The following is a 15676-nucleotide window of genomic DNA, read 5'->3' on the forward strand; positions in this document are numbered from 1 at the left end:
AGTCATTAATGGATTATAATGATATTCATTTTACAAAAAAGTCCACTTAGAATGGGTGTTAGCAAATTCTGTTTGAAATTTTCAAAAGCAGCAAAAGTTACTTGGATGACTGCTCTCATTCATTTAAATCAACTCGTAGGAAGCTGTCAAAAAATATTCATCGGGACAGAGGGCATCATTCTTCTGTTTCTACAGTGCCTTGGCAGTGTAGTCCTAATCTGTGACCAGGCCTTCTGTATGCTGCCTGCAATATGTGTAGTACTAAAACTCATAGTAAAAATAAGATGATAAATCTGTTCATTAGTGAAGGAAATATTTCCTCCTATCAACTAGCCAGGCAGAGAGAAAAAAAGAGAGAAGAAGCGACAAGTTTTAGGTCATTAACTTAGTTTTATATTCAGATCATTTAACATTATATTTTCTGTAGTTTACAATTTCAAAAGCTGAACAGGTTAATTTTGTGTCTGAGGTGGTACATTCAGCTTCCATACACTTGTAATGCACCTTTAAGTAGAATATGACTTGAAATGCCAAGAACAAAGACATTAAAATACATGACACTCAGAAGTCAGGAAATTGCAAATAGTTGTCAATCCAAGCATTCCTCTGCATCTCTAAGAGTATTCTCTCTAATTATATAATTGATTTAAACAATAGCATTTTAAAACATTTCCTTTATTAGTGCGCAGGTTGGACAATGGCCATTGAGATAAGCCACTTTTTTTTTTTCCTGCGGTTCTTTAATATTTTTTCCCTTTTATGTTTTGTTCACTATTCTCCTGTCCAAGGCAATGGAGGTCAGCCAAAGTCTTTCCACCAGTTTCCAGGGCATCAGATCACTTCCCAAGTGAGGTGGGTGGTAGCCCAGAAGACGGGAGAAAAGACACACGCCAGCTGTAAGTCAAGGGAAGAGAGAGGTGAATTACCTTGTTATTTCTTGGGATTTTCTGCATAATGGTTCTCAGCATAACATATGTACTCTGGAGCCAGTGTGTCGTTATCAGGAATTCATTGGTAATGGCTGTGATCATCAATCCGATTAGTGCTCATATAGGTGTCAATGGTGTTCCATTACAATTTATTATTAGTTAATGAACACCTATATTAGGCTCATACTGCACTCTGTTTAAAAACTGCTTAAAAGGGTTAGCTGTGAAATTTAGTGCCAGCCAAGCTCTGTGTCTCAAATCAATCCTCAGCTTCCTACGAGGCTTCTCTCAGAAAGTGAAATTTTATTGCCTGCAAGATCACTGCTAGGAGATAGAAACAGAGGACTTACAGCCCTGCTTTTGGCCTGAGAACAATGCAAAGCCCACTCAAACAATGTTCTACAGCTTCTGGGCTCCTTCTGCCTCCATCCTCTGCCTGCCTGCTTGGCCAGAGGTGACCAGCTCTGGGGAGTGCTTTGGCTTGTAATGAGAGTCAGGTGAGGGAGCTGTTTCCCAAGAGCAGGGACCAGAAGGAGCTTGGTTTTGTGCCAGTGGTCCTCTCAGATATGACTGAGGATCCAGCTGCTGCTGCTCATCCAGCATCCAGTCCAAATTTGCCAATGCCCTTGCTGTCATAGGAGTTGACAGAGCCATGAGATACTGCCTCTAGAGGGGAAAGAGGCTCAATTTTCCTTAATCAAGGAGGTACCTGAGTCATAGTAGACTTTTCCTCACAGAATGCAAAGGTGTCACCAGTCAGCTGGTCAGCTTGACTTTGCATGGTTCCCTGGTTGCTGTCCCTCTGAAAGACACTGAAAAACAATAACAAAGGAAGGACATTTTGGTTTGTTTTGGTTTTTTTTTTACATAAACCCTCAATTTAGATACTACCTTTATCTGGGATCTCTAGACTCTTGCAAAATCTGTTTCAGGCAATAATTTTGAATGGAAGCATAGGCAAACAAATTGTCCCAGGGATGTATATTTAGTTTCAAAATAAATGGGGAAATAATAAGTGATGTTTGTGTATCACTGCTGATACACAAATCATTGTGGGTATTTCTGCTGATATTCTGCATGAATCACTTTGCATGAAATTATTAATGGTCAGAAATCAAGACAGTGAAAGCATCTGTGGTTTTGATAGGAAAGCAGAGGCTATAGGATGAGGCTGTTTCACAGTGCTTGGTCAGGCTGATGCTCCCTGAGCTGAAGGTGCTCTGTGCATGTCTCCCACCTGCAGCTTTGCTATGCTTCCACTGGATCAGTCACTGGGCCCTTCTAGCTAGCACACTGGGACTGCAGGGGCTTTCTTATCTCCAGGTAATACCTCCTGTGGTATCCTTTTTACATTCCAGTTAGTTATATATGGCACTCTTCATTCATTTCTAGCTGTTGTTAACTATTAACTGTGGTTTAGCATAATGACTAAACCCTTGCATACAAGTCCTCCTTTGCCCTTGGACTCCTACTGCCTTATAGGTCTCTACCAAAACAATAAAACATCATAAAAATGTATTTTTCTTGAAAACTTTTTCTATGTCCCTTTTTTACTGTCAGAGACCAAAAATAGTTCATGCCTCAAATATTGATATAAAGTTTTGCTCATTATAAAGAAGCTACAACCGAAGAACCTTCCCTGAAGAGTGGGACTTTGAAAGTCAAACTGTTGATTAGATAAAGGGAAACACATTGTTCAGTCATCTCAGGCTGAGGGAAAGTTATGCATCCACAAAAGGCCAAAGCTACCAGCTGCAACTATCCCCAGCTGAGTTTGGGGTGGGGGGAGAGCACAGCTCACAGAAGCCAGGTTTACACAGACTCCCCCCAACCGAGGGGGGAGGAGGAGGTTTTGGGTGCATGGTGCAACCTCTGGTGAGAGGCAATAAACACCCATCCTCCAACTACACAAACTGGCCCAGCTGTGGAACCCCCAGCCCCACAGGCCACATCCACGGGACTTTCACATGAGAGGCTTGGCCCCACAGGGCTGCACGTGGTGCAACAGACCCAGAGTCTGCTGTGAGAGACTGACCCCCACCCCAGGGGGACATGGCCGGACATGCCTACCTAGCCTGAGCATGTACACCCATGGGACTCTGTGCCTTCTGGGGGACCTTCACCACCGGGAAGATCAGCTGGAGAGGATCAACAGGACATCTTGGGGTCCACGGAGTGGTGATCTTTTCCTTATTCTGTCCCTGTCACTCTTTCTGTCCCCCCCACCTATTTTCTACTTTGTTTCTCTCTCTCTCTCTCATATTTACTATCAACAAAACCCTTACTATTGTCACTGGCACATGGTCTTGTTTGCACCTTAATTCGGGCAGAGGCATTTCTAAGAACCTTAAAACTGGATCATAACAGTTACCAACACAACCTCCATCCAGTTTGGTGGATTTTGTCCCTTTAGACTTTTCCATAACTGTCAGTTCACCCCCTGTTCTATCCTTTTCACTGTTTCCTCCTTTATTCTCAGTCCTATGTTTAACATTTCATTAGTTAATGTTGTGTTCAATTTCTTTTACTACAGTTGTTGGAGCATTCAGTTTTGTGGTTCAACACACAATATTTTTTCTGAGGTCCTGTCAGTTCAAAATACTGTTTCTCAGTCCTTCTTGGGTTATCACTCCAACCATGTCAATTATCCCTTTTTCTGCCCTTCAGTAAAATGAAAACTTCTCCTCACTGCCTTTGAGATCCTTCACAATCCTCCCTCCTGAGTCATTATCTTGTATCTCCCATCCTCTTTGCTATGTCACTGTCATTCCTCCCTTCCTTGCATTTCCACCCTTGCTGTGCTTTGTGCCTTCTTACACCATGGAGCAATGTCTCAGAACTGATTCAGGCTGTGACTCTAACTTCAGATTCTGATATCTTTTGTAATACTTACCAAAAGGCTTTGGGATCAATACTGAGAAAAGAGCAATTTGAATTTTGCTAGGAATTAGTAGGGGAGGGTGCAGCACTGTTCTACTTTTATTCTGGCTCACAAAAATATCCACTCACATGGAGATCTTTTTGTTGAGAAGATCATGTCTCCACCACACCTCTGAACAGCACCTACCACATTGTTGGTGCAAATGGAATGCAATAACAACAATAATAATAACCCCTACCCAGAAAACCTCATTAAGGACCTCAGGTATCCCTTGAGTTACATATTGATCCATGTAAAGGATTGCTGTGTCATGCAATCCTTACATGAAAGGCCAGATTTAAATCCCCCAAAAAGCCACAGAAGAGCTCACATTACAGCTCCACAAAGAAGCTTGATTAAATGTGAATTTAGTTCAAGGTCTGAAGTGTACATATTAAAACTCCTGAGGATCTTTTAATCAAAACTTGGACTCTTTCGCGTGGTTAAATCTCTGATTTTTGTTAGGTGATATTGACACGGATTGTTTGCTGATGCATTGTGATTTAATGCCATGTGACTGTAATCCCTGCATGCAAATGATTAATTACAAAGTGTATTTGATTTTTTTAAAGGACTTATCCCACTTCCTCCACTTCTGTTTCTGTTTAGATTGCAGTCTAAAAGCCCCATACTTTTAATTTTTTTATTTCTTTGAATTATGTCAGAAGATGTAATAATTCACAAGCTATTTAGCTTTTGGATTAAAACAGGTAATTGTTATTTATAAAATATTACGGCTTCAAGTCTATAGCAACTTTAAACATTTCTGTATTTGCTTCAAGGCATGAGGAGACAGTGACACAGCTCATTTCCTCTGCTGAGCCCTCTTTGCTGCCTTGTACAACACTTATTTCAAAGCACGCCACAGCTTAGAACTGTCGTGATCCCCATTAATATAAAATCATTGACCTCTGCTCCTGCTGGTGCGACTAAATTACATTCTGCTGCTCAGCAGCAGCCGCATATGGGGCCAGCTCTTTTAGTCATGGCCAGGTGCCTTGATGTCAGTGCTGCCCCTCCTACGCTCAGGGTTTTCCTTTAATGAGGATTATGCACCTTCAAAGATTGAGGAAACCCACTCCCAGAATGGCAGCATTTCTAATGGCATCTGGTCTTACCACACAGTAACTTGCGTTGTAGGAAGCTGTGGAGAGGTGCTCTGTTTTCCCCCCCACAGTGAGGAATTGTGAGAGTTCATGATTTGGTAGCTGTGTTCTCCCTCGACCAACAAACCCAGGACACTGTGAACAGAAATATCGCATTTTTATGAAGCCCTGTAATGTTGTGTTAAAAGAGTATCCCATATCATGTCAAAACCTGGGTGGGACTCCTTCCCCCTCTCCTTGCCTTCTAGTTCATGCTGCTCAAAAATAAAGTGCACATAGCACAGTTTTATAGTCAGCACATTACTGTGTTCTTACCAAAAAAAAAGAAAAAATATTTTATAGGATTGATTAGGATTGATACAGCTTCTGAATGTGGTCAGCTCTTCTCACTGTGTGGTCTTTCTTGATCTTTTTTCCCCTGACCCTTTTCACCCACCCCCACCCCCTCGAGACACTGTGCTTTGTGAGCCATAGTGCATTTTTGCCTGTAAGCAATGTACTCTACAAATGGGTCTGAGCAGCAAGTTTCTATACCAGTCTTCCTAAACACAGTGTTCTGCAACAAGGAAATATTTTATGTCCTGGTCTTGCAATGAGTTACACACTGTTGGACTTTGGCACGTATCAGAGAGACTAGATCCTGATGATGTCTAGAAAACCTCTTAAGCTACCACAGAAACTGCCAGTGCACTAATTTTGTGTTCAGTCCCACAAAGTAGTATTCATCACATTAAGCTTGAGATGATGTCAATTAGCAATGATCATCTCCTTTTTGATAGTAGTCAAATTCTTATAGATCTCATCATGTAAGTATAAGTAACAGTGGAATTTGGCACAAAAAGTTTTTATATGAGAAAACCAGAGGAAGTTCTATGAAATGTGTACAGATACATCTTTCTTTTGTTATAGAGTATCTCTTTATTAAGGGCTTTACCATCATTGCTCTCTTTGGTAGCTATCACTATTTTTCATAATGTAGGCTACTTCATGATTTTGCGTTATTTTAATTTTGCAATTAATACAAATCTGACACTATTTGTTATTTTTGGAAATCTGACAGATTTCTGTATTCACTCTTCAAAGCAATCACATAAAATAACCGTAAGTGTTGCTGTTGACTATAATAACCACATGATATATGTTCTTTGTTTTATTCTCCCTTGTGCTCTCAGTGAAAGTTAATGTTGACCAAATATGACCTGTAAAGGAAAGCTGAAGGTTTAGAAATTTTTTAGTGGGTACCCAAAGCCAAATTGCAGATAAATCTTTATAATGGAAAGGAACAATTCCCCTTTTATTCTTTTGTGTGCATGGGTGAGAGGGGGAGGAGGAGGTTTTTAATTGTGTTTTGTTCTTTATGAAAGGTAACATCTGGATTAACAACTTGCTTCTGAAAGCTGATACCCAAACAGAGTGCTTTCTTTACTGAGAAATGTCCTAACCCCAGTCACACGACTGCTAATTTGGCTTTTCTCTTAATCTCTGCAGAACTTGCTGAACAGAAGCAAAACTATGTGCATGCTAATGGCTCACTTTCTACATCCTCCCCTCTCTCCCTTGGAGTGTCTGGTGTGCAAAGCTGAGCTGGAACAAAGATACACTAATTATTCTCCATTAATTTGTCTGCTTGAATGGTCCTAAATACCAGAGTGATTAATTAGCGCGAAGCAGCCAGGGCAGGATGTCACACCCTTCTCTGCATTTAAGTGTCGGCAAGGTTGTGCTCAAGTGTTGACAACAGCATATCTTTAATTTTCTCAGAGAAGAAAAGTTTAGTCAGTACAATTAATTTGAGCTTGGCTATCTTGCAGGAATAAATGTGATGTGGAACAATATGACTGCTGATTAGACAATTTTTTGCAACCTTAGAATAAGGTAAAACTTTTTGGCATCTCAGTTAGTGAATATTGTTTTTCTATAATGTTTCAAAATGGCTTAATTACATTTGGGCATTTTTCAGTTAAAAAGTGGATCACAAACCACACAGAAATTATCTTTCATGACTACTTATATGTAAATGGTTTGATATGATGGATTAATTAGAGACACCCAATGTCAGTTCAATTTCTGAATCTTCTTTATTCAGTGTTTTTTCATGGTGACTTGTCCAAAAATTTATGTCAACATCATTTTAAAAATTATTGATTACCTAGCCTGCAGCATTTCCCATAAATTGAGTAAAATAACCTGAAAATGAAATAAAGCTGGTTCAGTAAAGTTTACCTGAGATCAGCACTTGCATTGCCCTTTTGTTTTCATATAGAGCTGTTAAAAGAATATTTAACAATACAGTTTTCTAAAATTATCTCCATAATAATGCTAAGATTTATATATACACATTTGTGGACTGTATGAGAATTGTTTGTGTTTAGCAAGCATGGTACATAAAAATAAATCATCAGTTGTGGTAGCTCTGGTAATTGTAAAAGTTACTGCATTTGCAAGCCCTTGTGTTTTGTTTAGATTTTTTTAACCACTTCTTAGACCATAATTCTTTTCCTTGGGATAGGGGGCATAAATGCAAAAGAAGTCCTAGATAATAGATGATGTCTGTGACCTTTTTAGCAGCTACCCTGAGATAAACCCCTAAAGGGGCCATACCAGAAGCCACAGAGAGAGCTTCATCTCTCCTTGCATTGTTAGTCACTATTGTTCTCCTTGTCAATTAATTCCCCATAATAAATGTTTGACCATGTTGTGGCCGATACAAGCTGCTTCAACATGTGTTACTTTACACAGAAACTGACTCTTTCTCTTGCTCATTCGTTGCTGTGTTTCAGCCATCAATGTATGTTTTACTTTATAAGTGAAATCTTTATTCAGCTATGTGAGTGGACTGAGGTTCTCTTGTTACAATGAGAGTTTGGGGAAGGGTTCAAGTAGATGAGGAACATTTGTTTGAATTGACAGAGCTTATGCATACCAAGCTTTGCAGAAAAACATAAGTGCTGTGATGTGTATTGAAACATCCAACTATGTTTAAGCTAGGCATTGCGACCATTATGGCACCTACATTCAAGAAAATCACAGACAATTCTCACAAAAACTGTCAGTTGCTGGGTGCCCCTAAGGTCAATAAAAATAACTAGACAAAGTAGACTGAATGTGAAGTGGAAGTCTTGGCTGTTAAGTACAGATAATGGAACCTTATTTTAAAAAAGAAGAAAAGAACAGGTAATTAAGGAATACCATCCTTTTGATTCTTCTGTGTGTCTTGAATTTTTCCGTTTTCTGGGTTGCTTAAGTAGGAATTTTTTTGCATTAGAACTTTGTGATTGCTCAGTTTCCTCTCCAATCCGTGAATGATGCTGAGAAACCCTTATCCCCAATTCAGTATATTAGTTCCTCTGTCCTAAAAATAATTCCCTACATTTTAGGATCTCGGTTCGTACTGACATTTACTCACTTGTTAACCTTGTCTTCCTTCTGCCCAGCAATCTCATTTCTCCATTTCATCTCTTTTAACAATCATTTGTCCGCAAAAGTCAGCACATTGTATGCGTAGTATCTGTGGCTCCCTATGAGACATCTTTGTAATGAGAACACCTCAACTCAAAATGCTTAGACAGGACATTGGGAATCAGCATTACTTCAAACTCTTAGGTGGTTGGTTTGATCAGAGAAATGTAACCCAACTATTAAAATACATTCCCCATTCTTATAAGTATTAACATTTGTCTGTCCCAACAGCCTTGTCGTAGGCAGTGTTCTTCACACTCTCCTACTCAATCAAAATAACAGCATCCATCAAGCTGTTGTGAAAATGAATAAGCTGCTTTGTGGGAGAATTATTTCAGTGTACTATTACAGGGCCAATATGATCCAACTTGGATCTTGAAACTTGTTAACTCTGCAGCTCGTACCATTGCTCTCAGCAGCACTAAATTAAGAAGTTAAGTCTTTTGAATGGTGTTACAAAATTTCAAGTGACTGCAGAATAAGAGGTGAGACAAGCAACAAAACCCTTGCCTCATTATTGTCTGTTGGCTCTAAACTATTTTATATGGCAGAGTAGAAAGCAGTTCTCAAATATAATAATTTCCTTAGGTTAAGTTTAATCAATAAATTAATTAATTAATTAACTATTAATTACTTGATTTCTGCCTTCAGGTCACATATTAATTATTTTCTTCTTGACTTTATTTTCAAAAGGTTCTAATTCCAAGATATTTGTCCAAAGAAATAAAAGTAAGAAAAATATCAAAGGATATTCTCTGCAGTATTTTAATTTAAAGAAATTTGTTTTGGTTCTGGTTCACCGGTAATGTTATTTTTAAAGTGAAAAAGTTGCTCTTGTCATTTTGAAAGGTCAGTACTGATGTCAGTTTATCTGCTATGTCAGTGCTGGTTAAATGAGTCCTCCTTGCACGGTGAGAGCAGACCCAAGCATTATCTGAACTGTGCTAGCTGTTCCCCATCTTCCATGCTTGTGTGACATTCTCATTTATACCTCACTTCTTCTGTTGACAGCCAAGCAAAAAGTCCGTTCTATGCAGAGAAATATAGGACCAACTTCAGAGATGCCCAACATGCAGAGGGTGAAGAATTTCACTAATATTGCCTTTGTAATTAACATTTTATAAGTTAACTCACTTGTTATTCCCTAGAAATTGATCATAATTATTTGATTGAGACTGTGGTAAATCAAAGGCAAAATGCAGCTGTTGTTCCAGAGGATATCTGAAGTGCATCCTAATGTTTGGCTGATTAGAAAGTCTCAGACCTCTGTGAGGCTTTCTGCAAAGTACAAATGTGAAGCATGGGCAAGACAGGTTAGTCCTTCATATTATGGATCAGCCACCAATAAGGAACATGTAAATAGGAAGCAGAATTCCAGTGCAAACTGGCACAGCTTCCTTGACTGCAGAGAAACTGCATTGATTAACAATACCTGTTGAGTGCACACATGCATGAGATCTCTGTTTATCACAGCAGGAAGATTTTTTGTGTGTGTACTTCAATTGAGTGGGCTCTGGGGGCTAGGGGAAAAAAAAAGCCAACCAAACCTCAACAAACCTGCAGTTACTTCTTTTGTTTTACTCAAAGCCAAGCTCTGCAGCTACTTGGAATCAGCAGGTGCAGCTGGGACTTCCCTCAAAATTAGGGGCTGAGCCTACTTTCTTTCCTTGCAACATTGCTATACATCTGTTAGCATCAGTGTTTCCTGAAGATTCTAACTGTGGAGTACAGTCCTTTTATGCTAAACTGACAGAAAGTTAAAAATAGCCCTTAGAACACACATTTCAAGTTCATAAGGAAATGAGACAAAGTTCAGTGTTTCAGCTAATGACTGAAACACTGGCGTTCAGAAGCCATTCTGTCTTCTTTTTGTCCAGAACTATAAGGACACAACGAGTTACCTTTCCTAAGCAAATGCCAAGCCTTATTCTGTAAATGTGTGAAAATGTTTAGGCTCAATAGCTCAAGGCATCACCCTTCAATGGGTCAAGCACCTCAGCAAGAATTTCCATTGCCAGCCATGAAAATTGCAGGGTTTTACCCATTATGGTAGAATAGATGTCTAAAAGTGGATATGGAAATTAATTTGATCCCCTCCTTTCATGAAATTAATTTTTTTTCACTTGTAGCACCTTAATTTTTCAGCAAGACGTAGGTGATTGATGCTGTCATTGACCTCCCTCCTTCCCCATTTATTCACTACCTGCTGTTTACTAACATTTGTTTTCTGATAACACTTGAAAGATGGAAATTACTTTTAGTCTTATTTCTGGAACAGAGCCTGAAGTGTTCTTAGCTTTATCAGGGGAACATGTGTATTTCTTATTATTCTGAAGGTCTAATTCTGAGCAATTAGGCCAAGTAAAATCAAAACACTATGCTAACAAGCTGTGAGAGGCTGTGGGAGGGAAAGATAGTTTCTCCTGGACTTCTGAATATTTTATGCTGTCATTTCTGAAGGGCAGTGGTACTTCGGAAATTCTCCTGTCAATAGAAGGCATTTGGTGAATTCTTGGTCCAAGAGCTTCATCTCCAAGAAAGAAGAAAAGGTGGTTTTGCTAATATATTAGCCTTTCTGATTATAACATGTAAAGGAGAGAGAAAGAGATCAATCCCTTTTCCATCCTGTTATTTATGGCATCCACATATCACAAAAGTAATTTGGACAGAATTTGATTCTTATGCAAGGCTACATTAGAGAAATACTAAAAAAATCTACCTAGTTCCAGTTACCTATTTGCAATCCTTTTATTCTCCTTTGTCACAAGATAATACTAAATAGACATGATTGCATAAAAATATAAATCTCTACAATATGAGAATTTTTTGTATTCTTTAAGAATGCCCATAAATTATAGGAATTTGCAAACCAGCTGACCTTTTTCTTCAAAAATTGATGCATTACAACAATTCAGAGATGTAATTAATAAAATTACTTTTAATATTGATGCAGAAACTGAGGGCAGGGTAGATCATCCAAGTTTCTAGGACCATAATGGAGAATGTATACAAAGGAAGGCAGAGCACTTACATACACTGGCTGACAATGCAGCAGACTAGAGCCTAGCATGTCTTCCTGGAAACTTGGACCACAGCATTAGTCCCATTCCCTTTCAAAGGGAAATTCAAAAGTCATTAATATCTGATTGATTGCTATGCTGGCTCACACCCTTATGTAGGACAGTGCTGCTGGGGTGAATCACATGCACAGGCCACACGTTCTCACGTGTACATGTGTGCACACACACTCATCTGCACACAGACACACACATAGAGGCAAGGAGCAGACCTTGCAGCCATCCTAAGGGAGTAAAGATCACTGCAAATCCTGCCAAAACTGGCAACACTCTTTCTGTTTTCAGTAGGTATTTCCAGGCTGTCAGCCCATTTATTTACCCCCTCAGTATGTGCTGTCACTCCTGATCACTTACTCACAAAGTGCTACCAGAAATATGTTTACAGAAGAACCTCATTCTGACTTTCCTATTAGTGCAAATTAGTGGGAGTACTTCCCTTGGAAGTGCTCTTGGGAGCCATTTTGGAAAGCTCTTGTTATTTGCTTGCTACTATAAATTAATCCCAAATGTTTGTATATTATTCATGAACATAAAATTCAAACAAGCCTTCTCTCCCTATCTCTGTGTTTATACAGTTTCCACGTCCAGTTAAAATGAAAAGAAAATAATATCTGGGATGTGGCCTCACAAATCCATTCCCGCATAAGGGAATAGGTTAACATTGCTCTATAGTTGAGCACACTGTTGTAACTCAGTTAATATATTTTTCTCTGTGTTTACACATAGGAAAGTTATGCCAGTTATGGCAGGACACAAGTAGGACCACAGGCCACTTCTTCACTGGGTGTTCACAGCCTTGGTAACTTTCTCTTATGTAGATCATCCACACTACTAGAAAATTAAATGTAGGCACAGATAATACGGTAAATATTTAAATAGGGTTCTGACAGTGTGGGACAGAGTAAATTGCTTTTTTATACTGAACCAAAATCCTGAGAGCAAAATTTTGGTGAGAATATGCAGAAATTTTGCTGCAAGACTGAGCTGCTCTGAATTCTGTAGTGCAAGAACATACACATTTGAATGAATACTCGCTTTCTGAGTGGTCATCAAAGGGAAAAAATGAATCTTTGTGCTGTTCCACTACATAATGATCAGTACACAGAGAAGTTAAACTGAAAGTCTGTAGAGTTTTAAAATTTGGGGTTTACTTCAGCAAGATGGATTGCATGGGAAGAAGAGAGCATATGCGCTGCATCATTCTGACAAAAGTTCTCGTGGAGGTAATACCGTTACTAGATGAGAAACTAAATAGAAATGTTCAATAAAACATGTGTGCATCTGCACAATAGAACAGTCCTTATATTTTACATTGAGCTACCTCAGGGTCATGGAAGGTGTTTTATTAGAACAGTCAACAATAATAGCATGATTTTTATTAGTAGGAAAAGATAGAGTGAGAGACTACTAATTATTTTTCAGCCTGAGGGGCATTTTCCCTGAAATGACTGTTAATTTGATCATTGTCGTGCAGTTCACAGATTTACATGAACTTATTTCAGTACGACACATGGCTAAGAACTAGACTAAAAATGTTGCTTTATTAATGGTTTTCAGCAAGTGTATTAGAAAGTGCTAACCATGTGGGTATAGGGATGATATTGATAGTACTTAGAAGGCTGAATCTTTTTGGAAGTAGCTAGCCCAAAGCCCTTTCTGTGTGATATTTTTTGTTCATGCAGTGAGATATTAAGCCTACAAGAATGAAATAAAATCCCAGTGAAATGAGAATTTGTTGGTGTTGTCTTAGATCTATGTGCAGTGATGTTACTGGAGGTTTTGGGGGTTTGTTTTCTTTTCTTTTCTTTAACTAATCTGGCAGGTCTAGGAGCCAATTACATTTTAGGTAATTATTTAATCAATACATATGGTTTGGATATTTATGAATGTATGTGCACATATAAAAATATAAACACACTCTTAATGAATCTTCTACTAGGAGGGACAAAAAATCCTGGGAATACATTCCAGGTTTTAGCATTTTTAAACACTCTGGCATTTTTTTTACTTCAGCTGTCTCCTCTCCTTTTCAGCCCACATACACACGTCCTTTCAATCCTGAAGAGAGTCATATATGCAGTCTGAAAGGCCTTTAGTTTAGATTAAGAGGAACTCCCAAGATGAAAGGGAACAAAAGCAGAGTCTCTGGAAGAACAAACAGTTTGCATCTCCTTTGTCACACACTGCCTTTTCTTTTCTTTACAAAGTTTCCTTACAAGCTTCCCTTGCTGGTGGGGACTTTTTAGAAGTGTAAAACTTCAGTGTGCAGCAATCAGTCACTATTGCTGTGTGCAACTGTACCACGTCTGTCCCATGACTGTCCTGCACACCAGCAGGATGCAAGGCACAGCTGCATCTTTCAACCTGCCATGGCAGGCTCCAACATATGGTTGGAACAAGTGAAGTACTCTCACATGGTCATATCAACTTTCTCCGAGTGGCATCCTGAACAATTTAATCTCGTAAAAATTATTTTCATTGCCAACTGTGGGAAAAATGGTGGAAGAAATTCTCAGACTGTGAGAACAAGCAGTTCCAATGAGCTATCAGATTATTTCCCCACTTTTCTCTCAAGATCATGTGTGTTTAGTGGATATTCACCTTCTTGAACTTCCCAAGTGTTCCCCAAGTTGAGAGGTGACTCTAGGTCAGGAAATTAATTTTCCTTAACTTAACTATTGACTTGCAGCTCAGTCTGAATCAGGGGGTGTAAGCAAATTTTTGCCTCCCTTAATGCTCTAGATTGCTAATTGCTCTGTCTCATCCTCCAATGCCCCCCAGATCTCTTTAGCTGATGTAAACAACTACTCTTTTTGACTGTTTAAGGTCCCAGTTTTGGTCCTGCCTGCCTCCAATCACTGTTTGCTCATCAAGAGACCCAAAAGTAACATTTCCTAGTCATGGTTCAGCAAGACTTTTTAGATACGAAATTCATCTTGTAGCAGCAAGAGGCAGAAGTATTTTTATCTGCCTTTTTCTCTCTAGATTTAGTGGAGAAGTGGAACATCATTATTCAAAATAATCCTAACAGAAAACACTCAACAGAAGCAACCAGTTTTTCAATGATATTGTGTAACTGTGAGTTCCTATAATAAATTTTACCCAGATTTATAAAATCGTTATTGAGATAATCAAGATATTATGGTTTACTACAAAACGGATGGTCAGGTCCCAGCTTCCAATGCATGGATATCAGAAACCTGCCCTAAAACTCTGTCTGGAAATATACTCAGAGAGAGAGACAGAGACAGAGAGAGTGAGACAGAGAGAGAGAGACTGCAATAGGCAGAAAGCCAAAGGATAAACTCCCTCACCCCTGTTGCAGGAGCAATATCATAGGGATCCACAAAAGCAAAGGAAAATACAGTAACCCAAAACTGCTGGGATAGCACAAAGAGGCAGCACCCTTCCTAATGGTGCCAGATCTTTACCACCACCTTTACTTTGCCATGGGTCTTACTTCTGAAGAACCACGGTGAAGAAAACATGATTTAGAGTTGCCTTTCTTTTCATCTCCTTTTCTGCCCTAGGTTAACGTTTGTCAAAAATGAAAATTTTGGTTGGGCATTCTCTCAAGTTCGTTGTGGGCACTCACAGTTACTTGCATTTTATACAGATTTATTTTGCTGCCTTAACCATGAGACTGAGATGGGACAGTCTTCACAGGTAGATTTTTGCTGAGAGATGACAGGCTATTGGCTGCAATTGCTACCATCACTGGTTTCTAACATTTATGTTCATGATAAAAATTATTTATCTCAGCCATGCAGAACTGTAAGGCTATCCTAAGTCCAGCTAGTATGTCAATCTGCAGAAAAGAAAAAGCTAGGAGAGAAACAGGCACAATCAGGCACTGCTAGGACTGTACAATAGTTAACATCATCCGTTTCTTGTGTTAAGGTCATTCTCTAAGGACTCTCTATGAGGTACCAATAGATCCTGACATGTAACTCCATATCCTAGACTTTGAACTGTCCTAGGCTCTTCTCTGATACGTAAGATCTAAATAGCAAGGTCCCATCTGAACCTTCCAGATACACCTTTTTCTAAGAGACTTTACTTCAAATAAATTAGATCCCTTAGGATTTTAACTGCATTATTTTTAAGGATTTATCTCCACAGAATTTTGAGATAGTAATAAATATTTCATTTTTAGTAACTTCTTAGTCTATTTTATATATATCA

This window comes from Corvus kubaryi, unplaced genomic scaffold, assembly GCF_017639235.1.
Source record: "Corvus kubaryi isolate FWS band 111438036 unplaced genomic scaffold, C.kubaryi_AGA036_p1.0 split3-73, whole genome shotgun sequence".
Taxonomy (NCBI): domain Eukaryota; kingdom Metazoa; phylum Chordata; class Aves; order Passeriformes; family Corvidae; genus Corvus; species Corvus kubaryi.